This window comes from Salmo salar, chromosome ssa17 (assembly GCF_905237065.1).
Source record: "Salmo salar chromosome ssa17, Ssal_v3.1, whole genome shotgun sequence".
Lineage (NCBI taxonomy): Eukaryota > Metazoa > Chordata > Actinopteri > Salmoniformes > Salmonidae > Salmo > Salmo salar.
This window is the reverse complement of record NC_059458.1, coordinates 85,383,216-85,410,168: the sequence shown is the minus strand read 5'-3', so window position 1 is coordinate 85,410,168 and position 26,953 is coordinate 85,383,216. Positions and strand designations below refer to the sequence as shown.

At 46.4% G+C, this 26,953-nt stretch overlaps 1 protein-coding gene across 18 annotated transcripts in view; it reads right to left on the bottom strand.

The window, feature by feature from the left end:
• nrcama (neuronal cell adhesion molecule a) overlaps positions 1-16,014 on the bottom strand; it is a 151,556-nt gene extending 135,542 nt beyond the window's left edge. For 16 of the 18 annotated variants that reach the window (XM_045700299.1, XM_045700303.1, XM_045700307.1 and 13 more), the window contains exon 1: positions 15,759-16,014. The gene's annotated coding sequence lies outside the window, so the exon portion shown is untranslated. Of the gene's footprint in view, positions 1-5,062; positions 5,113-15,423; positions 15,631-15,758 lie in introns of those variants that run through there. The other 2 variants (XM_045700301.1, XM_045700302.1) reach the window with 2 other exon arrangements.
• Positions 16,015-26,953: the final 10,939 nt, after the last annotated feature.

Sequence of the window (26,953 nt, the reverse complement as noted above, 5' to 3'; positions counted from 1 at the left end):
ACACATCTACTACAGTTCAGGTGACATAACCTCATTATCTATAGGACACATCTACTACAGTTCAGGTGGCATAACCTCATTATCTATAGGACACATCTACTACAGTTCAGGTGGCATAACCTCATTATCTGTAGGACACATCTGCTACCCTTAGGACTAGAATCATGGGAGGAGACTAAAACATACTGATACCCTTAGGACCAGAATCATGGGAGGAGACTAAAACATACTGATACCCTTAGGACCAGAATCATGGGAGGAGACTAAAACATATTGATACCCTTAGGACCAGAATCATGGGAGGAGACTAAAACATACTGATACCCTTAGGACCAGAATCATGGGAGGAGACTAAAACATATTGATACCCTTAGGACCAGAATCATGGGAGGGATGGGAGGGGAGGGAGGGAGGGAGGGAGGGAGGGAGGGAGGGAGGGAGGGAGGGAGGGAGGGAGGGAGGGAGGGAGGGAGGGAGGGAGGGAGGGAGGGAGGGAGGGAGGGAGGGAGGGAGGGCAGCAGTTAAATGCTCCATTGGGAACGGTTAGACTTCCATACTTTATGATGCAGTAACATCCGTAATAAAAACAGAAGTTAAATATAATCACCACAGGACCAAATGGTTCCATGTGAACAGAGATGGGAGGGGATGTGTCACTAACAGAGATGGGAGGAGAATGTGAAAGATGGGGAATGTGTGTCACTAACAGAGATGCGAGGGGAATGTGAAAGATGAGGAATGTGTGTCACTAACAGAGATGCGAGGGGAATGTGAAAGATGGGGAATGTGTGTCACTAACAGAGATGGGAGGGGAATGTGAAAGATGGGGAATGTGTGTCACTAACAGAGATGGGAGGGGAATGTGTGTCACTAACAGAGATGGGAGGGAAATGTGTGTCACTAACAGAGATGGGAGGGGAATGTGTGTCACTAACAGAGATGGGAGGGAAATGTGTGTCACTAACAGAGATGGGAGGGGAATGTGTGTCACTAACAGAGATGGGAGGGGAATGTGTGTCACTAACAGAGATGGGAGGGGAATGTGTGTCACTAACAGAGATGGGAGGGGAATGTGTGTCACTAACAGAGATGGGAGGGGAATGTGTGTCACTAACAGAGATGGGAGGGGAATGTGTGTCACTAACAGAGATGGGAGGGGAATGTGTGTCACTAACAGAGATGGGAGGGGAATGTGTGTCACTAACAGAGATGGGAGGGGAATGTGTGTCACTAACAGAGATGGGAGGGGAATGTGAAAGATGGGGAATGTGTGTCACTAACAGAGATGGGAGGGGAATGTGAAAGATGGGGAATGTGTGTCACTAACAGAGATGCGAGGGGAATGTGAAAGATGAGGAATGTGTGTCACTAACAGAGATTACAGCCAGCATCACTGGACCAGCTTCCTCCCACCATCACTTCCTCTTCCTCTCTGAGGAGGAAGGCAGACAGACCATAGACATAAAGGCCCGTCTCCTCTAATTGGTTTATCAGTGGGCCGCCACATCCTCCATCCACAACCACAAACCCCGTGCGCTCATAAATTACATCCCCAAATTGAGCCTGTACGCTTGTTCAATGTTCAGCCTCTTCATTTGTGAACAGGCCAGCTGCTGAACCGTTTATCTTCACTACAAAGGCATTCTGTATTAGTTTCAGCCCCCGAAAGCCTCCACTGAAGCCACAGAATGGGCCTCTCTGTCGGCCCAGACGGGTAGGAGAGGTTAGTGATAGGATACAGACTCCATTGAACTGGACTTTATTTTCCCACACCACTCAGATAGTGATGTTACTTCTCCAGTCAGTACAAAGCACGTCACTGACTGACCACCCTTCTGACAGCTTGGCGATAGGACAGATCTAGGGGAGAACCTTGAGGAGGATGCTGGGAGAATATAAGCTGTACGCTGATTTAAAAAAAGACAAGTTGTATTTGTCTATAGATAGATATTATGGGAGAACCTTGTGAAAATCGAGGGAATATATACGCTGATATAAAAGGCTTATGATGTAATGTTCTATAGATTGTTCTAGAAACCGTATACTGTATATATACACACGCATGAGAGAATACACGCTGATAGAAAGGCTTATAATGTTGTGAGTGTTCTATAGATTGTTCTATCAGCCATATATATATATATATATATATATATATATATATATATATATATATATATATATATATATATAAAACAGTATACACGCACGAAGGGCCCTAAATTAGATTTCCCCGTCAAATGAATCACTTCATCAAATGAAATATGGGTTGTGAATGTGATTGAAAATGAACAAAGCTGCCAGGCATGGAAGAAATATTTCACTTTCCCTCCCACATAATGCTGAGTATAGATCTTTGATACACACACACACACACACACACACACACACACACACACACACACACACACACACACACACACACACACACACACACACACACACACACACACACACACACACACAGCACACGCGTGGCAGAGGGAAGAATCCGTCACAGACTGACAAAATCTATTATGCTCTCAGAAAACATGTTTAATAATCATTGTTATGAGCTTACGTCTGGTTGGTTTATTTAAACGACTCTCAACATGTGACCATAGAAGTCTTAAAGCCATTGGTTGTTTGGGTGAGGAGAGAATGGGGCCAAGTTGAAAGGTTACTTTGACCTAAATCTCAGAGCTGAGATAAAGATTTCACTGTTTGGGATAATATTTTAAACCTTCTGTAGGCCTCCTGTACAAGGCATTAATCTCACTATACTATGTACAAGGCATTAATCTCACTATACTATGTATAAGGCATTATTCTCACTATAGAATGTACAAGGCATTAAGCTCACTATACTATGTACAAGGCATTAAGATCACTGTCACGCCCTGACCTGAGAGAGACGTTTTTCTCTGTTTAGTTAGGTCAGGGTGTGATATGGGGTGGGCATTCTATGTATTGTATTTCTTTGTTTTGGCCGAGTATGGTTCCTAATCAGAGGCAGCTGTCTATCGTTGTCTCTGATTGGGAATCATACTTAGGCAGCCTTTTCCCACCTGTGTTTGTGGGTAGTTATTTTCTGTTTTGTTATCAGTGACCTGACAGAACTGTTGGCTTTCATTTTGTTTCTTTGTTTAAGTGTTTCGTTATATATAATAAATTATGAACACTTACCACGCTGCGCTTTGGTCCACTCCTTTTGACGATCGTAACACTCACCATACTATGTACAAGGCATTAAGCTCACTATACTATGTACAAGGCATTAAGCTCACTATACTACTGTACAAGGCATTAAGCTCACCATACTATGTACAAGGCATTAAGCTCACTATACTATGTACAAGGCATTAAGCTCACTATACTACTGTACAAGGCATTAAGCTCACTATACTATGTACAAGGCATTAAGCTCACCATACTATGTACAAGGCATTAAGCTCACTATACTATGTACAAGGCATTAAGCTCACTATACTACTGTACAAGGCATTAAGCTCACTATACTATGTACAAGGCATTAAGCTCACTATACTATGTACAAGGCATTAAGCTCACTATACTATGTACAAGGCATTAAGCTCACTATAATATGTACAAGGCATTAAGCTCACTATACTATGTACAAGGCATTAAGCTCACCATACTATGTACAAGGCATTAAGCTCACTATACTATGTACAAGGCATTAATCTCACTATACTACTGTACAAGGCATTAAGCTCACCATACTATGTACAAGGCATTAAGCTCACTATACTATGTACAAGGCATTAATCTCACCATACTATGTACAAGGCATTAAGCTCACCATACTATGTACAAGGCATTAAGCTCACCATACTATGTACAAGGCATTAAGCTCACTATACTATGTACAATGCATTAAGCTCACTATACTATGTACAAGGCATTAATCTCACTATACTATGTACAAGGCATTACGCTCACTATACTATGTACAAGGCATTAAGCTCACCATACTATGTACAAGGCATTAAGCTCACCATACTATGTACAAGGCATTAAGCTCACCATACTATGTACAAGGTATTACGCTCACTATACTATGTACAAGGCATTAATCTCACCATACTATGTACAAGGCATTAATCTCACCATACTATGTACAAGGCATTAAGCTCACCATACTATGTACAAGGCATTAAGCTTACCATACTATGTACAAGGCATTAAGCTCACTATACTATGTACAATGCATTAAGCTCACTATACTATGTACAAGGCATTAATCTCACTATACTATGTACAAGGCATTACGCTCACTATACTATGTACAAGGCATTAAGCTCACCATACTATGTACAAGGCATTAAGCTCACCATACTATGTACAAGGCATTAAGCTCACCATACTATGTACAAGGCATTAAGCTCACCATACTATGTACAAGGCATTAATCTCACCATACTATGTACAAGGCATTAATCTCACCATACTATGTACAAGGCATTAAGCTCACCATACTATGTACAAGGCATTAATCTCACTATACTATGTACAAGGCATTAAGCTCACCATACTATGTACAAGGCATTAAGCTCACCATACTATGTACAAGGCATTAAGCTCACTATACTATGTACAAGGCATTAAGCTCACCATACTATGTACAAGGCATTAAGCTCACCATACTATGTATAAGGCATTAAGCTCACCATACTATGTACAAGGCATTAATCTCACTATACTATGTACAAGGCATTAAGCTCACTATACTATGTACAAGGCATTAGCATATTATTTGTTCACAGTGAAAAGAACATCTGCCACAAAGTCAAAAATAAAGTATTTTTTTTCTCCTAGTTAAAGCCAAAGATCAACGTTAAATGAATCAAATCCTTTGATTCTCAATTCTTATCTTTCATAAACCATCTATAAACCATATTTGTACTTAGCTCATGACAGATGGAAAGAGATTGCAGATTTTCCTCCAAAAACCAACTTTGTCAGTCAATGTCAATTTAAATCCTACCAAATATTTTTTAAACAGTAACCTGTAAGCCTCTCCCTTTACAAACTCAATTGGATAAAAAGTTGCAACACTTACTGTGTGAAGTCCTGATGATCAATTCTTATCTTCCATCAACCTTCGTTGTACTATAATGGAAAGGGAAAGGGGGATACCTAGTCAGTTGTACAACTGAATTCCTTCAACTGAAATGTGTCTTCCACATTTAACCCAACCCTCTGAATCAGAGAAGTGTGGGGGTCTGCCATAATCGACATCCACGTCTTCGGCGCCCGGGGCTTGTGGCAGTTGGAGAGAGAGTTTGGGACGATTTTCCTCCAAAAAAAACTGCCACATTTCACTCAATATCAATGTAGATCTCCCCAAATCCTTTTTAAACAGTGACCTTTGAACTCTCCAATCACAGACCCCATTGAATGTGATGATTTCCCAACAAGAGCTTTGGCTTTACTTCGCTCTCTCTGGACATAAGCAGGTCTTACATCTTAAATCAGGAAACAGGCCACCAGTGGCATTTACTGAGCAATTAAAAATGGCACAAACGTCTGAACCGCCAAGCCAACAAAGGGTGTGTGTGTGTGTGTGTGTGTGTGTGTGTGTGTGTGTGTGTGTGTGTGTGTGTGTGTGTGTGTGTGTGTGTGTGTGTGTGTGTGTGTGTGTTTGTGTGTTTGTGTTTGTGTGTGTATTTCTGCTGAAATACAGCTACTGAACGCTACTGTACTACCGGTCCAGTATAACTCTGGGTCCCTACTTGAGGAGTTGCTGAACACTACTGTACTACCGGTCCAGTATAACTCTGGGTCCCTACTTGGGGAGTTGCTGAACGCTACTGTACTACCGGTCCAGTATAACTCTGGGTCCCTACTTGAGGAGTTGCTGAATGCTACTGTACTACCGGTCCAGTATAACTCTGGGCCCCTACTTGAGGAGTTGCTGAATGCTACTGTACTACCGGTCCAGTATAACTCTGGGTCCCTACTTGAGGAGTTGCTGAATGCTACTGTACTACCAGTCCAGTATAACTCTGGGTCCCTACTTGAGGAGTTGCTGAACGCTACTGTACTACCAGTCCAGTATAACTCTGGGTCCGTCTCCTCCTTGACCTCCCCACTCACCCATCTGTTGCCCATGGCAATGGGGTGGGTCTGAGTGGCTGCTCTGGGGCTTCATCCATCTCTCACTGAGCCACTATTTAAATAACCTGCCCAACTTGATATTTCAGCACTTCATCTTCAAACACAACCAAAATGGATGAATGATGATGAGAGCAGATACCTATTCAGCATGCATCTACAGAAGCCTCACAGCAGGGGGTTTATCATTAAGTCATCCTAGAGGGCAGAGAGTAGAGGGGGAGGGAGAGTAGGGGAGAGGTGGAGAGACGTAGAGAAGGAAGTGGTGGAGAGGGAGAGAGGGGAGAGGGAAAGAGGTGGAGAGAGAGGAGAGGAGAGGGTAGGAGAGAGATGGAGAGGGGAGAGAGGTGGAGTTAGAGAAAGGAGAGAGGGGAAGTGGAGACGGGAGGGAGGGAGAGGTGGAGAGAGAGGTGGGGAGAGGTGGAGAGAGGGGAATAGAGAATGAAAGATGGGGAGAGGTGGGGAGGTGGAACTTGGCATGTCATCTTTCATTATCCTCATGGTTCACGGCGTTACACTTCAGAAGAGCTCTGGCACAGCTGGTGCTGTCAACATGTCTCTCCTCTCTTCTCTTCTCCTCTCCTCCTGCCAGAGGTGTACCAGGCCAACTCTCTTTGTTCTGTATATGGAGTGTGTGGTAGTTAGACTAACCCTCACTGGGTCATCAAAAGCCTTACTTTCTCCACAAGACCATGGGACCTGGGCAGTGAGTGGGTGACTAGAGATGACCACTGCTGTTAGTCCATCTGGTCTGGCAGTGCCATTGGGCTCTACATGGTTTTGACCCTTAATAACTGACTGAATGACTGACTGACTTATTAATGCATTGATGAAAAAGCCAAAAACACAGCAAGCTGGATTTCACCAGCATGAAAACAACAACAGCTGTTCGAGGTAGTCACTATGGCAACCTCACGTACTTACCAGAACCATTACATATCTCCTGTATGGAGTTTCCCCCATTTTCCAATCCATCAATCTCTAACCAGTCATGTTAATTTAATGTGGTTCCTGATCTGATAAAACAACAAGCACAACCACTGCAGCTGTATTCTGAGAGCTGAGGGCTGGGTGCTGGGTGCCCCCCAGACAGTGGCTGTATACTGAGAGCTGAGGGCTGGGTGCCCCTAGACAGTGGCTGTATACTGAGAGCTGAGGGCTGAGAGCTGACGGCTGGGTGCCCCCCATACAGTGGCTGTATACTGAGAGCTGAGGGCTGGGTGCCCCCAGACAGTGGCTGTATACTGGGCTGTATACTGCCCCCCAGACAGTGGCTGTATACTGAGAGCTGAGGGCTGGGTGCCCCCCAGACAGTGGCTGTATACTGAGAGCTGAGGGCTGGGTGCCCCTAGACAGTGGCTGTATACTGAGAGCTGAGGGCTGGGTGCCCCTAGACAGTGGCTGTATACTGAGAGCTGAGGGCTGGGTGCCCCCAGACAGTGGCTGTATACTGCGAGCTGAGGGCTGGGTGCCCCCAGACAGTGGCTGTATACTGAGAGCTGAGGGCTGGGTGCCCCTAGACAGTGGCTGTATACTGAGAGCTGAGGGGCTGGGTGCCCCCAGACAGTGGCTGTATACTGAGAGCTGAGGGCTGGGTGCCCTCCAGACAGTGGCTGTATACTGAGAGCTGAGGGCTGGGTGCCCCCAGACAGTGGCTGTATACTGAGAGCTGAGGGCTGGGTGCCCCCCAGACAGTGGCTGTATACTGAGAGCTGAGGGCTGGGTGCCCCCAGACAGTGGCTGTATACTGAGAGCTGAGGGCTGGGTGCCCCTAGACAGTGGCTGTATACTGAGAGCTGAGGGCTGGGTGCCCCCAGACAGTGGCTGTATACTGAGAGCTGAGGGCTGGGTGCCCCCTAGACAGTGGCTGTATACTGAGAGCTGAGGGCTGGGTGCCCCCAGACAGTGGCTGTATACTGAGAGCTGAGGGCTGGGTGCCCCCAGACAGTGGCTGTATACTGAGAGCTGAGGGCTGGGTGCCCCCCAGACAGTGGCTGTATACTGAGAGCTGAGGGCTGGGTGCCCCCAGACAGTGGCTGTATACTGAGAGCTGAGGGCTGGGTGCCCCCAGACAGTGGCTGTATACTGGGCTGTATACTGCCCCCCAGACAGTGGCTGTATACTGAGAGCTGAGGGCTGGGTGCCCCCAGACAGTGGCTGTATACTGAGAGCTGAGGGCTGGGTGCCCCCAGACAGTGGCTGTATACTGAGAGCTGAGGGCTGGGTGCCCCTAGACAGTGGCTGTATACTGAGAGCTGAGGGCTGGGTGCCCCCAGATAGTGGCTGTATACTGAGAGCTGAGGGCTGGGTGCCCCCAGACAGTGGCTGTATACTGGGCTGTATACTGCCCCCCAGACAGTGGCTGTATAATAAGAGCTGAGGGCTGGGTGCCCCCAGACAGTGGCTGTATAATGAGAGCTGAGGGCTGGGTGCCCCCAGACAGTGGCTGTATACTGAGAGCTGAGGGCTGGGTGCCCCCAGACAGTGGCTGTATACTGAGAGCTGAGGGCTGGGTGCCCCCAGACAGTGGCTGTATACTGAGAGCTGAGGGCTGGGTGCCCCCTAGACAGTGGCTGTATACTGAGAGCTGAGGGCTGGGTGCCCCCAGACAGTGGCTGTATACTGAGAGCTGAGGGCTGGGTGCCCCCATACAGTGGCTGTATACTGAGAGCTGAGGGCTGGGTGCCCCCAGACAGTGGCTGTATACTGAGAGCTGAGGGCTGGGTGCCCCTAGACAGTGGCTGTATACTGAGAGCTGAGGGCTGGGTGCCCCTAGACAGTGGCTGTATACTGAGAGCTGAGGGCTGGGTGCCCCCAGACAGTGGCTGTATACTGAGAGCTGAGGGCTGGGTGCCCCCAGACAGTGGCTGTATACTGGGCTGTATACTGCCCCCCAGACAGTGGCTGTATAATAAGAGCTGAGGGCTGGGTGCCCCCCAGACAGTGGCTGTATAATAAGAGCTGAGGGCTGGGTGCCCCCCAGACAGTGGCTGTATACTGAGAGCTGAGGGCTGGGTGCCCCCAGACAGTGGCTGTATACTGAGAGCTGAGGGCTGGGTGCCCCCATACAGTGGCTGTATACTGAGAGCTGAGGGCTGGGTGCCCCCTAGACAGTGGCTGTATACTGAGAGCTGAGGGCTGGGTGCCCCTAGACAGTGGCTGTATACTGAGAGCTGAGGGCTGGGTGCCCCCAGACAGTGGCTGTATACTGAGAGCTGAGGGCTGGGTGCCCCCAGACAGTGGCTGTATACTGAGAGCTGAGGGCTGGGTGACTGCGTCCCAAATGGCACCCTGTTCCCTATATAATGCACTACTATTGACAGTTAGACACCAGGGTAGGAGGAGGGAGGTAAACACCAGGGTAGGAGGAGGGAGGTAGACACCAGGGTAGGAGGAGGGAGGTAAACACCAGGGTAGGAAGAGGGAGGTAGACACCAGGGTAGGAGGAGGGAGGTAGACACCAGGATAGGAGGAGGGAGGTAGACACCAGGGTAGGAGGAGGGAGGTAGACACCAGGATAGGAGGAGGGAGGTAGACACCAGGGTAGGATTAGGGAGGTAGACACCAGGGTAGGAGGAGGGAGGTAGACACCAGGATAGGAGGAGGGAGGTAGACACCAGGGTAGGAGGAGGGAGGTAGACACCAGGATAGGAGGAGGGAGGTAGACACCAGGATAGGAGGAGGGAGGTAGACACCAGGGTAGGAGGAGGGAGGTAGACACCAGGATAGGAGGAGGGAGGTAGACACCAGGGTAGGAGGTGGGAGGTAAACACCAGGGTAGGAAGAAGGAGGTAGACACCAGGATAGGAGGAGGGAGGTAGACACCAGGGTAGAAGAGGGGGGTAAACACCAGGGTAGGAGGAGGGAGGTAGACACCAGGATAGGAGGAGGGAGGTAGACACCAGGATAGGAGGAGGGAGGTAGACACCAGGATAGGAGGAGGGAGGTAGACACCAGGGTAGGAGGAGGGAGGTAGACACCAGGATAGGAGGAGGGAGGTAGGCACCAGGATAGGAGGAGGGAGGTAGAAACCAGGGTAGGAGGAGGGAGGTAGACACCAGGATAGGAGGAGGGAGGTAGACACCAGGGTAGGAGGAGGAAGGTAAACACCAGGGTAGGAGGAGGGAGGTAGACACCAGGATAGGAGAAGGGAGGTAGACACCAGGATAGGAGAAGGGAGGTAGACACCAGGATAGGAGGAGGGAGGTAGACACCAGGGTAGGAAAGGGAGGTAGACACCAGGATAGGAGGAGGGAGGTAGACAGCAGGATAGGAGGAGGGAGGTAGACACCAGGGTAGGAGGAGGGAGGTAGACACCAGGGTAGGAAAGGGAGGTAGACACCAGGATAGGAGGAGGGAGGTAGACACCAGGGTAGGAGGAGGGAGGTAGACACCAGGATAGGAGGAGGGAGGTAGACACCAGGATAGGAGGAGGGAGATAGACACCAGGGTAGGAGGAGGGAGGTAGACACCAGGATAGGAGGAGGGAGGTAGGCACCAGGATAGGAGGAGGGAGGTAGACACCAGGGTAGGAGGAGGGAGGTAGACACCAGGATAGGAGGAGGGAGGTAGACACCAGGGTAGGAGGAGGAAGGTAAACACCAGGGTAGGAGGAGGGAGGTAGACACCAGGATAGGAGAAGGGAGGTAGACACCAGGATAGGAGAAGGGAGGTAGACACCAGGATAGGAGGAGGGAGGTAGACACCAGGGTAGGAAAGGGAGGTAGACACCAGGATAGGAGGAGGGAGGTAGACACCAGGGTAGGAGGAGGGAGGTAGACACCAGGATAGGAGGAGGGAGGTAGACACCAGGATAGGAGGAGGGAGGTAGACAGCAGGGTAGGAGGAGGGAGGTAGACACCAGGGTAGGAGGAGGGAGGTAGACACCAGGATAGGAGGAGGGAGGTAGACACCAGGGTAGGAGGAGGAAGGTAAACACCAGGGTAGGAGGAGGGAGGTAGACACCAGGATAGGAGAAGGGAGGTAGACACCAGGATAGGAGAAGGGAGGTAGACACCAGGATAGGAGGAGGGAGGTAGACACCAGGGTAGGAAAGGGAGGTAGACACCAGGATAGGAGGAGGGAGGTAGACAGCAGGATAGGAGGAGGGAGGTAGACACCAGGGTAGGAGGAGGGAGGTAGACACCAGGATAGGAGGAGGGAGGTAGACACCAGGATAGGAGGAGGGAGGTAGACACCAGGGTAGGAGGAGGGAGGTAGACACCAGGATAGGAGGAGGGAGGTAGACACCAGGATAGGAGGAGGGAGGTAGACACCAGGGTAGGAGGAGGGAGGTAGACACCAGGATAGGAGGAGGGAGGTAGACACCAGGGTAGGAGGAGGGAGGTAGACACCAGGGTAGAAGGAGGGAGGTAGACACCAGGGTAGAAGGAGGGAGTTAGACACCAGGATAGGAGGAGGGAGGTAGACACCAGGATAGGAGGAGGGAGGTAGACACCAGGGTAGAAGGAGGGAGGTAGACACCAGGATAGGAGGAGGGAGGTAGACACCAGGGTAGGATTAGGGAGGTAGACACCAGGGTAGGAGGAGGGAGGTAGACACCAAGATAGGAGGAGGGAGGTAGACACCAGGATAGGAGGAGGGAGGTAGACACCAGGATAGGAGGAGGAAGGTAAACACCAGGGTAGGAGGAGGGAGGTAGACACCAGGATAGGAGAAGGGAGGTAGACACCAGGATAGGAGAAGGGAGGTAGACACCAGGATAGGAGGAGGGAGGTAGACACCAGGGTAGGAAAGGGAGGTAGACACCAGGATAGGAGGAGGGAGGTAGACAGCAGGATAGGAGGAGGGAGGTAGACACCAGGGTAGGAGGAGGGAGGTAGACACCAGGATAGGAGGAGGGAGGTAGACACCAGGATAGGAGGAGGGAGGTAGACACCAGGGTAGGAGGAGGGAGGTAGACACCAGGATAGGAGGAGGGAGGTAGACACCAGGATAGGAGGAGGGAGGTAGACACCAGGGTAGTAGGAGGGAGGTAGACACCAGGATAGGAGGAGGGAGGTAGACACCAGGGTAGGAGGAGGGAGGTAGACACCAGGGTAGAAGGAGGGAGGTAGACACCAGGGTAGAAGGAGGGAGTTAGACACCAGGATAGGAGGAGGGAGGTAGACACCAGGATAGGAGGAGGGAGGTAGACACCAGGGTAGAAGGAGGGAGGTAGACACCAGGATAGGAGGAGGGAGGTAGACACCAGGGTAGGATTAGGGAGGTAGACACCAGGGTAGGAGGAGGGAGGTAGACACCAAGATAGGAGGAGGGAGGTAGACACCAGGATAGGAGGAGGGAGGTAGACACCAGGATAGGAGGAGGGAGGTAGACACCAGGGTAGAAGGAGGGAGGTGGACACCAGGATAGGAGGAGGGAGGTAGACACCAGGGTAGGATGGAAGTAGACACCAGGGTAGGAAGGAAGTAGATATCAGGGTAGGAAGGAGGGTAGGAGAGAGGTAGGCACCAGGGTAGGAGGGAGGTAGACACCAGGGTAGGGGGGAGGTAGACACCTGGGTAGGAGTGGGTAGAAGGGAGGTCAACACCGGGGTAGGGTGGGTAGACAACAGGGTAGGTAGATGTAGACACCAGGGTAGGAAGGAGGGTAGGAGGGAGGTAGACACCGGGGTAGGGAGAGGTAGACACCGGGGTAGGAGGAGGTAGACACCGGGTTAGGGGGAGGTAGACACCAGGGTAGAAGGGAGTTAGACACCAGGGTAGGAGGGGGGTAGACACCAGGGTAGGAAGGAGGTAGACACCAGGGTAGCAGTGAGGTAGCCACCAGGGACAAGAATCATGTGTCTTTGTCTTCTGTAATGTCCTCAGGGAACTAGTTGTTGAATCTTGACTGAGGTGGATGATGGGAACATGTTGTTGAATCTTGACTGAGGTGGATGATGGGAACATGTTGTTGAATCTTGACTGAGGTGGATGATGGGAACATGTTGTTGAATCTTGACTGAGGTGGATGATGGGAACATGTTGTTGAATCTTGACTGAGGTGGATGATGGGAACATGTTGTTGAATCTTGACTGAGGTGGATGATGGGAACATGTTGTTGAATCTTGACTGAGGTGGATGATGGGAACATGTTGTTGAATCTTGACTGAGGTGGATGATGGGAACATGTTGTTGAATCTTGACTGAGGTGGACGATGGGAACATGTTGTTGAATCTTGACTGAGGTGGACGATGGGAACATGTTGTTGAATCTTGACTGAGGTGGATGATGGGAACATGTTGTTGAATCTTGACTGAGGTGGATGATGGGAACATGTTGTTGAATCTTGACTGAGGGGGACGATGGGAACATGTTGTTGAATCTTGACAGAGGGGGTCGACAGGAACAAGATCCCATACAAAGGCTTTGTCTTATGTTATTGTCTTACACAATAACAGTTAGTTGAGCTGACCGTTAGTCCTGGTTGGGGTTCAAAGCTGGGATGTAGAGTTATGGATAACCAGGATCAACTCTGGCCTCTGGTTATATCCTACAGCCCGGGCTCAGAGTTTTCCCTGGTCATGTCTCAGGGTCACATCACCCTAAGTATGACCAATGCCGTATCCCACACCACAAAGGACAACATTTGGAAACAGCATCACATGCTGCAACTCCCCTTCAAACCCCACACAGACAAACACAGTGACATTCATAATACCCCTTCAAACCCCACACAGACAAACACAGTGACATTCATAATACCCCTTCAAACCCCACACAGACAAACACAATGACATTCATAATAGCTATTTGTATTTCCTCCCATTACACCAGTTCTCAGGCTTTTCCCAAAGTAGCATATCATCATCAGCACCATGTGGGGTCTACGAATCAGAGGATCACACACACACACACACACACACACACACACACACACACACACACACACACACACACACACACACACACACACACACACACACACATCAGAGAATAATGCCACCGGACATCTGTCAACATGTCACCAATCAAATGTAACCGATGTGAAATGGCTAGTTAGTTAGCGGTGGTGCGCGCTAATAGCGTTTCAATCGGTGACGTCACTCGCTCTGAGACTTGAAGTAGGGTTGCCCCTTGCGTTGCAAGGGCCGCGGCTTTTGTGGCGCGATGGGTAACGATGCTTCGTGGGGTGTCAGTTGTTGATGTGTGCAAGGGTCCCTGGTTCGAGCCCAGGTTGGGGCGAAGAGAGGGACGGAACCTACACTGTTACACAAACACACCCTGGTATATACAGTATTCATCCTAGTCCTGGTCACTACAGAAATACCTCAAAACATCTGTTCAATCGCCCCTACCAACAGATTATTGACTTGTTTAACTTTTCATTTTGAATCAGATTATCATTTGGGAAGGGGGACTTGTTGTCAACATGTCAAACAAATATCTATATACTGTATCAGCATGAAATAATATCAGCCTCACAATATGCCCAGATTTTGCACTCTACATGGGACCATCTGATAAGGCCTATTGTAGTCAGTAGAAACATAACGGTGGCCTCCCAAATAGGACCCTACTCCCTACATAGTGCACTACTTTTGACTGGTACCATTTGGGACGCACACATATACTGTGTGTGAAGCATCTGCATTGCTGTTGGGAGTCAGTAGAACTAAGGGGATTCTACCTGTGAGATCCCCCTGACGTTCTGAACATCCCAGATGGTGATGATGTGGAGGTGGAGGGAATCTATAGCCCACGTCAGCTTTACTCCGTATAGCAGGCCTTGACCTATATAAAATGACACCAACTACAGACTAGGCCTACAACGGTATTATTATACTACTGGGAATAAACGTCTCGTTCATCGGTATTGGGCTTTATCGCGTGTCACGATGCAAAGGGCAGAGAGCACATTCATAGGTCGCATGCATAAAAGAGGGGGTTAGCCTATAATAATTGCTGCAGCGTGCAATGTCTGTGTCGGTCTACGTGGTTGCTGCACCTGCTTTCTTCTCTCAAATGTCTCACATCTTTACGACACATAGGCCTATATAGGCCTCACTAAACTGTTACCTAATTGATAGGCTTCCAATAGGGAATTCATTCACGATTATATAGTTAACAGCTGGCCATGCTATTGATAGACTGTAAACATCAATAGCCTAATTCCTTGTACTATAATGCCGGCCGGCAAAACATATTTTATCCACACAAAGGATGGAATATAGCATAATAAATGAATGAATATGGTAAATTAAATAATTATTATCATCACACGATCAGCAGCCACCACAAACTAGACAACGACAATAATGTATTTTATCATAGCCTCGAGACGCTGTGAATCACATTACCGCTTATTGCTGCCTGTGTTGTCCTTTGATCAAATGCTTTTCTTCTCATCTCTAAAAACACAGATATAATGTCGAGCCTCCATATTCACACCTGACGCCAACAACATAAATATCAGCAACATCATCGGTTTCTATGGGAAACCCACAACTGGACCGCCATCCCATCCTCTCTTGGACTTGACACATCCATCCACTGCACCAAATGCGCATAATTCACATAGCAAAGCAGCGAGCATTTCATCATACATACACAGCACAGCCTACACAAGACAACAGCAGAAAAAAATCCCAACCACCAGCAGAAAAATGAAATTAAAAGAGCCCACAAATCTCACCTGTTTAAGCAAACGTGGACAGGTTTTTCCCTCTTCTCGCAGCTGTAGGAATAAAACAGGATGAGTTGGTGTTTTTTGTCTCCCGTCTCCCGGCAGTGCTCTGACTCGTTCCCCGCTGCAGTCTCACAGCCTGTGGTCCTCTGCTCCGTTCTCCCGTTCTAGCACCAGCTCCCTCTTCCCGAGCCGCTGACAAACGAGCAGCGCTCTAGCTGCCGCCGTCTCGCGCACGCGCAACCCACCGCTCCGGTGCAGGCAGAATGCAGAAGCTCTAGAACGAACGGAGCGCGCAGCTGCAGCGACGCCGACTAATGAGCGGCTGCGACTGGACCTGCAGACGGATGGATGGATGGATTTATTTATTTATTTTTTAAAGATGGATGATGGTTAAAAAAAATAGATGGATTATGGTGTGCTGTGGATAAAACAATAATTGTGCAGCAGTAGACCTTTTATATCTGCCCTATGAATTAGTCATTTTGGTGATAAAGATTGGCACTCTGTAGGCTAGGCTTGGTGTTTTCACGGATTGTTAGGATACTGCTATAGGCTAGATGCAAGGAATCCAGACCCCAAAATAGGAACGTTTTGTACAGTACCATATTTAATTTGGGGAGAGGTTTGGGGGATATGATGAACATATTATGAGGGAATTGCTGGTGATTTTGGATTTATCTGTTCCAGTGATTGAATACTGGAAGTAAAAAAGGTAGGCCGACAGTAGGACACACTGCCATCGTCACCAGCCATAGGACAGGTGGCTAATGTGAGTCGTCTAAACCAGTGGTTCTCAATTTGCGACCCAATCTTAGCATCAGGGAAAAATAATCGCCAAAATACAACCTGTAAAACAAGGTAACAACATTCCTCTCTCATTCACTGTCAATAATATAATTTAGCCCATATTCTTGATGAAGGATGTTAATAAACGCACTAGTTTGAGACCACAAAATCAACCAAAATGGCGCTGTTAATAGCTCTATATTAAAAGTATTGTGATTGCAGAAAAACATTTCTGAGATTAAATTATTTAAAATATAAATTTATTTAAATTTCTACACACATTCTACCTGGTTTAAGTCGTTATAGTTCAGACTTATATATATATATTTTTTTTTACTCAGACAAGGAAGACTCCCGTGACCCACAGTTGAACATCGCTGGTCTAAGCACATCTTCATGTAAATAGTAGTGTGTCAAACGCTTTAGTGCATCTCCCAATCACATTACCATGTATTAGATTAGACTGGGTTGAGTGAGGACAAGGATGAACTCACACGCTCCCCTACACTCAAGCACACACAGTAGCCTAAACAGACATCTTTATCATTGTGTAAATGGTTCCCTCATCACAGTCTGGAGCTGTCCAACCATGTCCCAACATTAGTCTGCATACTCATGCATAACTGTCTGACCATGTCCCAACATTAGTCTGCATACTCATTCATAACTGTCTGACCATGTCCCAACATTAGTCTACAGTCTCTTTCATAACTGTCTGACCATGTCCCAACATTAGTCTACAGTCTCATAACTGTCTGACCATGTCCCAACATTAGCCTACAGTCTCATTCATAACTGTCTGACCATGTCCCAACATTAGTCTACAGTCTCATAACTGTCTGACCATGTCCCAACATTAGTCTACAGTCTCTTTCATAACTGTCTGACCATGTCCCAACATTAGCCTACAGTCTCATTCATAACTGTCTGACCATGTCCCAACATTAGTCTACAGTCTCATAACTGTCTGACCATGTCCCAACATTAGTCTACAGTCTCATTCATAACTGTCTGACCATGTCCCAACATTAGTCTACAGTCTCATAACTGTCTGACCATGTCCCAACATTAGCCAACAGTCTCATTCATAACTGTCTGACCATGTCCCAACATTAGTCTACAGTCTCATTCATAACTGTATGGTCATGTCCCAACATTAGTCTACAGTCTCATTCATAACTGTCTGACCATGTCCCAACATTAGTCTACAGTCTCATAACTGTCTGACCATGTCCCAACATTAGCCTACAGTCTCATTCATAACTGTCTGACCATGTCCCAACATTAGTCTACAGTCTCATAACTGTCTGACCATGTCCCAACATTAGTCTACAGTCTCATTCATAACTGTCTGACCATGTCCCAACATTAGTCTACAGTCTCATTCATAACTGTATGGTCATGTCCCAACATTAGTCTACAGTCTCATTCATAACTGTCTGACCATGTCCCAACATTAGTCTACAGTCTCATTCATAACTGTCTGACCATGTCCCAACATTAGCCTACAGTCTCATAACTGTCTGACCATGTCCCAACATTAGTCTACAGTCTCATTCATAACTGTCTGACCATGTCCCAACATTAGTCTACAGTCTCATTCATAACTGTCTGACCATGTCCCAACATTAGTCTACAGTCTCATTCATAACTGTCTGACCATGTCCCAACATTAGTCTACAGTCTCATAACTGTCTGACCATGTCCCAACATTAGCCAACAGTCTCATTCATAACTGTCTGACCATGTCCCAACATTAGTCTACAGTCTCATTCATAACTGTCTGACCATGTCCCAACATTAGTCTACAGTCTCATTCATAACTGTCTGACCATGTCCCAACATTAGTCTACAGTCTCATTCATAACTGTCTGACCATGTCCCAACATTAGTCTACAGTCTCATTCATAACTGTCTGACCATGTCCCAACATTAGTCTACAGTCTCATTCATAACTGTCTGACCATGTCCCAACATTAGTCTACAGTCTCATTCATAACTGTCTGACCATGTCCCAACATTAGTCTACAGTCTCATTCATAACTGTCTGACCATGTCCCAACATTAGTCTACAGTCTCATTCATAACTGTCTGACCATGTCACATCATGACCCATAATGTTTGTTCTGCCTTGTACAGATCATTATGGTGACACACACACACACACACGTATGTATGTATGTATGTATGTATGTATGTATGTATGTATGTATGTATGTATGTACACGCACGCACGCACGCACGCACGAACCACAAACACAAAGTAAAATCATTTTGACATGAATAAAAGTGTTCAGGTGAATACAAAGATTTTTACATGGGTAAATTCCCTAAGTGAGTTTATGTTCCAGTTCCACCCCTGCAGGTGACCATAATGGTAAATGAATGGAGCATAGTGAATATGTTACTGGCTGTCCGGTTACATCTGTACCATTGAAGCTGAGATATCCAGGGGGTATTTCCTGTACTAGTAGGTGTATAGTGTCTCTTCCAGAAATGGTCTCACAGACAGTCTGCAGGTATTGACCATGGTTGGTCTGTTGGTCATGTACATTTATTATGACATGTCTCTAGAGCAGCGTTTCTAGAGTGGGTCGCGTTCCTGTTAATGGTGGGTCACGACGTTATTAAAGTGACTATGCATTGATTATAAACAGAGAGTAGCAGCAGCATAAAAGAGGGGTCTGGAAAGCCCTTTGATTAGCTGTTCAGGAGTCTTATGGCTTGGGGTTAGAAGCTGTTAAGAATTCTTTAGGACCTAGACTTGGCGCTCCGGTATCGCTTGCCGTGCGGAATCAGAGAGAACAGTCTATGACTGGGGTGGCTGGAGTCTTTGACAATTTTTAGGGCCTTTCTCTGACACCGCCTGGTATAGAGGTCCTGGATGGCAGGAAGCTTGACCCCGGTGATGTACTGGAACGTTCGCACTACCCTCTGTAGAGCCTTGTGGTCGGAGGTCAAGCAGTTGCCGTACCAGGCAGTGATGCAACCAGTCAGGATGCTCTCGATGGTACAGCTGTAGAACCTTTTGAGGATCTGAGGACCCATGCCAAATCTATCCAGTCTCGCGAGGGGGAAGAGGCTTTTCGTGCCCTCTTCACGACTGTCTTGGTGTGTTTGGACCATTCTAGTTTGTTGGTGATGTGGACACCAAGGAAGTTGAAACTCTCAACCAGCTCCACTACAGCCCTGTCAATGAGAACGGGGGCGTGCTCGGTCCTCCTTTTCCTGTAGGATCAGCGTGGCGGATGTGTTGTTACCTACCCTTACCACCTGGGGGCGCCCCATCAGGAAGTCCAGTTGCAGAGGGAGGTGTTTAGTCCCAGGGTCCTTAGCTTAGTGATATAGTGGTCCAGGTATGGGGGGGTGAGTCAGCTGGGAGTCTAAGACCTTGACCGTGTGTGACTCTCCTATAGCGGCCCAGGGATGGGGGGTGAGTCAGCTGGGAGTCTAAGACCTTGACCGTGTGTGACTCTCCTATAGCGGCCCAGGGATGGAGGGGGTGAGTCAGCTGGGAGTCTAAGACCTTGACCGTGTGTGACTCTCCTATAGCGGCCCAGGGATGGGGGGTGAGTCAGCTGGGAGTCTAAGACCTTGACCTGGTGCTTTAGTATATTCCAGGAAGTGAACTGTAAATGGTGAACGTGTGTGTGTCACTCAGGGAGTGTGTGTTATAGCCAGGCACTGCTCTGTTGCCGAGGGTAACGGCCATGTGAGAGAACTTCAGTCACTCCTTCACAATGTGGTGGCATGACAACCCTGACAGATGTTTTACAGTGTGGCATTGCAGCCAGAGACACAGCACAGGGTATTTTTGACCTGTCTATTTTCATACATACTTACTGTGTGTGTGAGAGAGAACATGGAGAAAATCTTCATTCTGCCTCATTTCATTACTATCTATCACATGGGCTCCTCTTCTTGCCTCTTCTGGAGTCCTCCGGCAAATATCTCCTGATGCAAGAAACTGTGAGAATCTCTGGAACGTTTAAATTCCTCATCCAGTGAGGCGAGTTTCTAGAATTGTTTTCCTTGCTCATCCCTTATAGGACATATTTGCTGATTCAATTGCATCCATTGAAGCAACATGTAATGAAGCGTTTGATAATCATATGGTTAGTCAACACAGACGTGATGTACTGTAGTTCTATTCCTGGATCATTTAGTTTGGCTGATGTTTCTGGTAATGGTAGTAAGTGGTTGTTTACATTGGCAGCAGTAACATTGGGTGGGAACGGTCACAGCATGGCCTATATGACACTTGTGGACGACTGATACAGCTCTGATACTGATACAGCTCTGATACTGATACAGCTCTGATACTGATACAGCTCTGATACGGATACTGCTCTGATACTGATACAGCTCTGATACTGATACTGCTCTGATACTGATACAGCTCTGATACTGATACTGCTCTGATACTGATACAGCTCTGATACTGATACTGCTCTGATACTGATACAGCTCTGATACTGATACTGCTCTGATACTGCTCTGATACTGATACTGCCCTGATACTGATACTGCCCTGATACTGATACTGCCCTGATACTGATACTGCTCTGATACTGCCCTGATACTGATACTTCTCTGATACTGCTCTAATACTGATACTGCTCTGATACTGATACTGCCCTGATACTGATACTGCCCTGATACTGATACTGCTCTGATACTGCCCTGATACTGATACTTCTCTGATACTGCTCTAATACTGATACTGCTCTGATACTGATACTGCTGTGATATTGATACTGCTCTGACACTGATACTGCTCTGATACTGCCCTGATACTGATACTGCTCTGATACTGATACTGCTCTGATACTGCTCTGATACTGATACTGCTCTGATACTGATCTGATACTGATCTGACACTGCTCTAATACTGATACTGATACTGCTCTGATACGGATACTGATACTGCTCTGATACTGATACTGCTCTAATACTGCTCTGATACTGATACTGCTCTGATACTGATCTGATACTGATCTGACACTGCTCTAATACTGATACTGATACTGCTCTAATACTGATACTGATACTGCTCTGATACGGATACTGATACTGCTCTGATACTGCTCTGATACTGATCTGACACTGCTCTGATACTGATACTGCTCTGATACTGATACTGATACAATACTGATACAGCTCTGACACTGATACAGCTCTGACACTGATACTGATACTGCTCTGATACTGATACTGCTCTAATACTGATACAGCTCTGATACTGATACTGGCCTGATACTGCTCTGATACTGCTCTGATACTGATACTGCCCTGCTACTGATACTGCTCTAATACTGCTCTGATATTGATCTGATACTGCTACTGCTCTAATACTGCTCTGATACTGCTCTGATATTGATACTGCTCTGATACTGCCCTGATACTGCTCTGATACTGCTCTGATACTGCTTGTGATACTGCCCTGCTACTGATACTGCTCTGATACTGATACTGATACTGATACTGGCCTGATACTGCTCTGATACTGCTCTGATACTGATACTGCCCTGCTACTGCTCTGCTACTGATACTGCTCTAATACTGATACTGGCCTGATACTGCTCTGATACTGATACTGGCCTGATACTGCTCTGATACTGATACTGCCCTGCTACTGATACTGCTCTAATACTGCTCTGATACTGATACTGCTCTGATACTGCTCTAATACTGCACTGATACTGATACTGCCCTGCTACTGATACTGCTCTAATACTGATACTGCCCTGATACTGCTACTGCTCTGATACTGCTCTAATACTGATACTGCCCTGCTACTGATACTGCTCTAATACTGATACTGCCCTGCTACTGATACTGCTCTGATACTGATACTGCTCTAATACTGATACTGCTCTAATACTGCTCTGATACGCTCTGATATTGATACTGGTCTGATACTGATACTGCTCTAATACTGATACTGCCCTGCTACTGATACTGCTCTGATACTGATACTGGCCTGATACTGCTCTGATACTGCCCTGCTACTGATACTGCTCTAATACTGCTCTGATACTGCTCTGATATTGATACTGCTCTGATACTGATACTGGCCTGATACTGCTCTAATACTGATCTGATACTGCTCTGATATTGATACTGCTCTGATTCTGATACTGATCTGATATTGATACTGCTCTGATTTTAATACTGATCTGATACTGCTCTGATACTGCTCTGATTCTGATACTGCTCTGATACTGCTCTGATACTGATCTGATTCTGATACTGCTCTGATACTGATACTGCTCTGATACTGATCTGATATTGCTCTGATACTGCTCTGATACTGCTCTGATACTGATCTGATTCTGATACTGCTCTGATACTGATACTGCTCTGATACTGATCTGATATTGATACTGCTCTGATACTGCCCTGATACTGCTCTGATACTGCTCTGATACTGCTTGTGATACTGCCCTGCTACTGATACTGCTCTGATACTGATACTGATACTGATACTGGCCTGATACTGCTCTGATACTGCTCTGATACTGATACTGCCCTGCTACTGCTCTGCTACTGATACTGCTCTAATACTGATACTGGCCTGATACTGCTCTGATACTGATACTGGCCTGATACTGCTCTGATACTGATACTGCCCTGCTACTGATACTGCTCTAATACTGCTCTGATACTGATACTGCTCTGATACTGCTCTAATACTGCACTGATACTGATACTGCCCTGCTACTGATACTGCTCTAATACTGATACTGCCCTGATACTGCTACTGCTCTGATACTGCTCTAATACTGATACTGCCCTGCTACTGATACTGCTCTAATACTGATACTGCCCTGCTACTGATACTGCTCTGATACTGATACTGCTCTAATACTGATACTGCTCTAATACTGCTCTGATACGCTCTGATATTGATACTGGTCTGATACTGATACTGCTCTAATACTGATACTGCCCTGCTACTGATACTGCTCTGATACTGATACTGGCCTGATACTGCTCTGATACTGCCCTGCTACTGATACTGCTCTAATACTGCTCTGATACTGCTCTGATATTGATACTGCTCTGATACTGATACTGGCCTGATACTGCTCTAATACTGATCTGATACTGCTCTGATATTGATACTGCTCTGATTCTGATACTGATCTGATATTGATACTGCTCTGATTTTAATACTGATCTGATACTGCTCTGATACTGCTCTGATTCTGATACTGCTCTGATACTGCTCTGATACTGATCTGATTCTGATACTGCTCTGATACTGATACTGCTCTGATACTGATCTGATATTGCTCTGATACTGCTCTGATACTGCTCTGATACTGATCTGATTCTGATACTGCTCTGATACTGATACTGCTCTGATACTGATCTGATATTGATACTGATCTGATACTGATACTGCTCTGATACTGATACTGCTCTGATACTGCTCTGATTCTGATCTGATACTGCTCTGATACTGCTCTGATACTGCTCTGATACTGATACAGCTCTGATTCTGATCTGATACTGCTCTGATATTGATTCTGATCTGATACTGCTCTGATATTGATCTGATATTGATACTGCTCTGATATTGATACTGATCTGATATTGATACTGATCTGATACTGATCTGATATTGATACTGCTCTGATATTGATACTGATCTGATATTGATACTGATCTGATATTGATACTGCTCTGATATTGATACTGATCTGATACTGATCTGATATTGATACTGCTCTGATTCTGATCTGATTCTGATACTGCTCTGATACTGATACTGCCCTGCTACTGCTCTGATATTGATACTGCTCTGATACTGCTCTGATATTGATACTGCTCTGATATTGATACTGCTCTGATATTGATACTGCTCTGATATTGATACTGCTCTGATACTGCTCTGATACTGCTCTGATACTGCTTGTGATACTGCCCTGCTACTGATACTGATACTGATACTGGCCTGATACTGCTCTGATACTGATACTGCCCTGCTACTGATACTGCTCTGATACTGATACTGGCCTGATACTGCTCTGATACTGCTCTGATACTGCTCTGATACTGATACTGCCCTGATACTGCTACTGCTCTGATACTGATACTGGCCTGATACTGCTCTGATACTGCCCTGCTACTGCCCTGCTACTGATACTGCTCTAATACTGATACTGGCCTGATACTGCTCTGATACTGATACTGGCCTGGTACTGATACTGCTCTAATACTGCTCTGATACTGCTACTGCTCTGATACTGCTCTAATACTGCACTGATACTGATACTGCCCTGCTACTGATACTGCTCTAATACTGATACTGCCCTGATACTGCTACTGCTCTGATACTGCTCTAATACTGCACTGATACTGATACTGCCCTGCTACTGCTCTAATACTGATACTGCCCTGCTACTGATACTGCTCTGATACTGATACTGCTCTAATACTGATACTGCTCTAATACTGCTCTGATACTCTCTGATATTGATACTGGTCTGATACTGATACTGCTCTAATACTGATACTGCCCTGCTACTGATACTGGCCTGATACTGCTCTGATACTGATACTGGCCTGATACTGCTCTGATACTGATACTGCCCTGGTACTGATACTGCTCTAATACTGCTCTGATACTGCTACTGCTCTGATACTGCTCTAATACTGCACTGATACTGATACTGCCCTGCTACTGATACTGCTCTAATACTGATACTGCCCTGATACTGCTACTGCTCTGATACTGCTCTAATACTGCACTGATACTGATACTGCCCTGCTACTGATACTGCTCTAATACTGATACTGCCCTGCTACTGATACTGCTCTGATACTGATACTGCTCTAATACTGATACTGCTCTAATACTGCTCTGATACTCTCTGATATTGATACTGGTCTGATACTGATACTGCTCTAATACTGATACTGCCCTGCTACTGATACTGCTCTGATACTGCTCTAATACTGATACTGCTCTAATACTGCTCTGATACTCTCTGATATTGATACTGGTCTGATACTGATACTGCTCTAATACTGATACTGCCCTGATATTGATACTGCTCTGATACTGATACTGGCCTGATACAGCTCTAATACTGATCTGATACTGCTCTGATATTGATACTGCTCTGATTCTGATACTGATCTGATATTGATACTGCTCTGATACTGATCTGATATTGATACTGCTCTGATTTTAATACTGATCTGATACTGCTCTGATACTGCTCTGATTCTGATACTGCTCTGATACTGCTCTGATACTGATCTGATTCTGATACTGCTCTGATACTGATACTGCTCTGATACTGATCTGATATTGATACTGATCTGATACTGCTCTGATACTGATACTGCTCTGATACTGCTCTGATTCTGATCTGATACTGCTCTGATATTGATCTGATATTGATACTGATCTGATATTGATACTGATCTGATACTGATATTGATACTGCTCTGATATTGATACTGATCTGATATTGATACTGATCTGATATTGATACTGCTCTGATATTGATACTGATCTGATACTGATCTGATATTGATACTGCTCTGATATTGATACTGATCTGATATTGATACTGCTCTGATATTGATACTGATCTGATACTGATCTGATTCTGATACTGATCTGATTCTGATACTGATCTGATAATGCTCTGATTCTGATTCTGATCTGATTCTGATACTGATCTGATTCTGATACTGATCTGATAATGCTCTGCTCCGGTCTTCTCACAACACAAAAGATAAAGAAAACCAAAACAAGGGGAGACCACGAGAGTGAAAACACAGAAATGTTTCAGTGAGCTGAGGGTATCCTGTAGCCTAATAGCCCCAGTCTTAAAAGACTGAAAGGAAGTGTGGCTTTCTCTCTATCCTACTTTCTACAGAGGACTATCATTGATTTAAACTAGAGAAGCAATTAGACTGATATTGATGACTAAACCAAAAGGTCATGAATACCAGTTGGAATCCAATTCTAGCCTCCCTCCATTCAATTTAAGCTGCAAACATGTATAATTTGCCCAATTCAAATGCATTGGTAAGAATTGAAGGCTATGCCTGTGTGGTTGTCTCACCGAGGCATCTTAAGATGAATGCACTAACTTTACGACCTGTAAGTGGCTCTGCAGCATCGGCCAAATGACTAAAACGTTCACGTAGAACAAAAGGCACACAATAAACTGCACAACACTGAGCCGATTGCATAACACATTTAGTTCTGATCAGGAGAATGTGGAGAACATAACGATGCACACCAGCAGAACATTGTGGAGGAGAGGTGGTTGCTAGGCAACACCATCAGGAGACAACACAGTATTCCTCACAGCTGATGAGTCCATTAATTAGGATCCTGGCGGTGTAGCGGTACCGTCTGGACCAGAATCATTAGTTGCATCTCC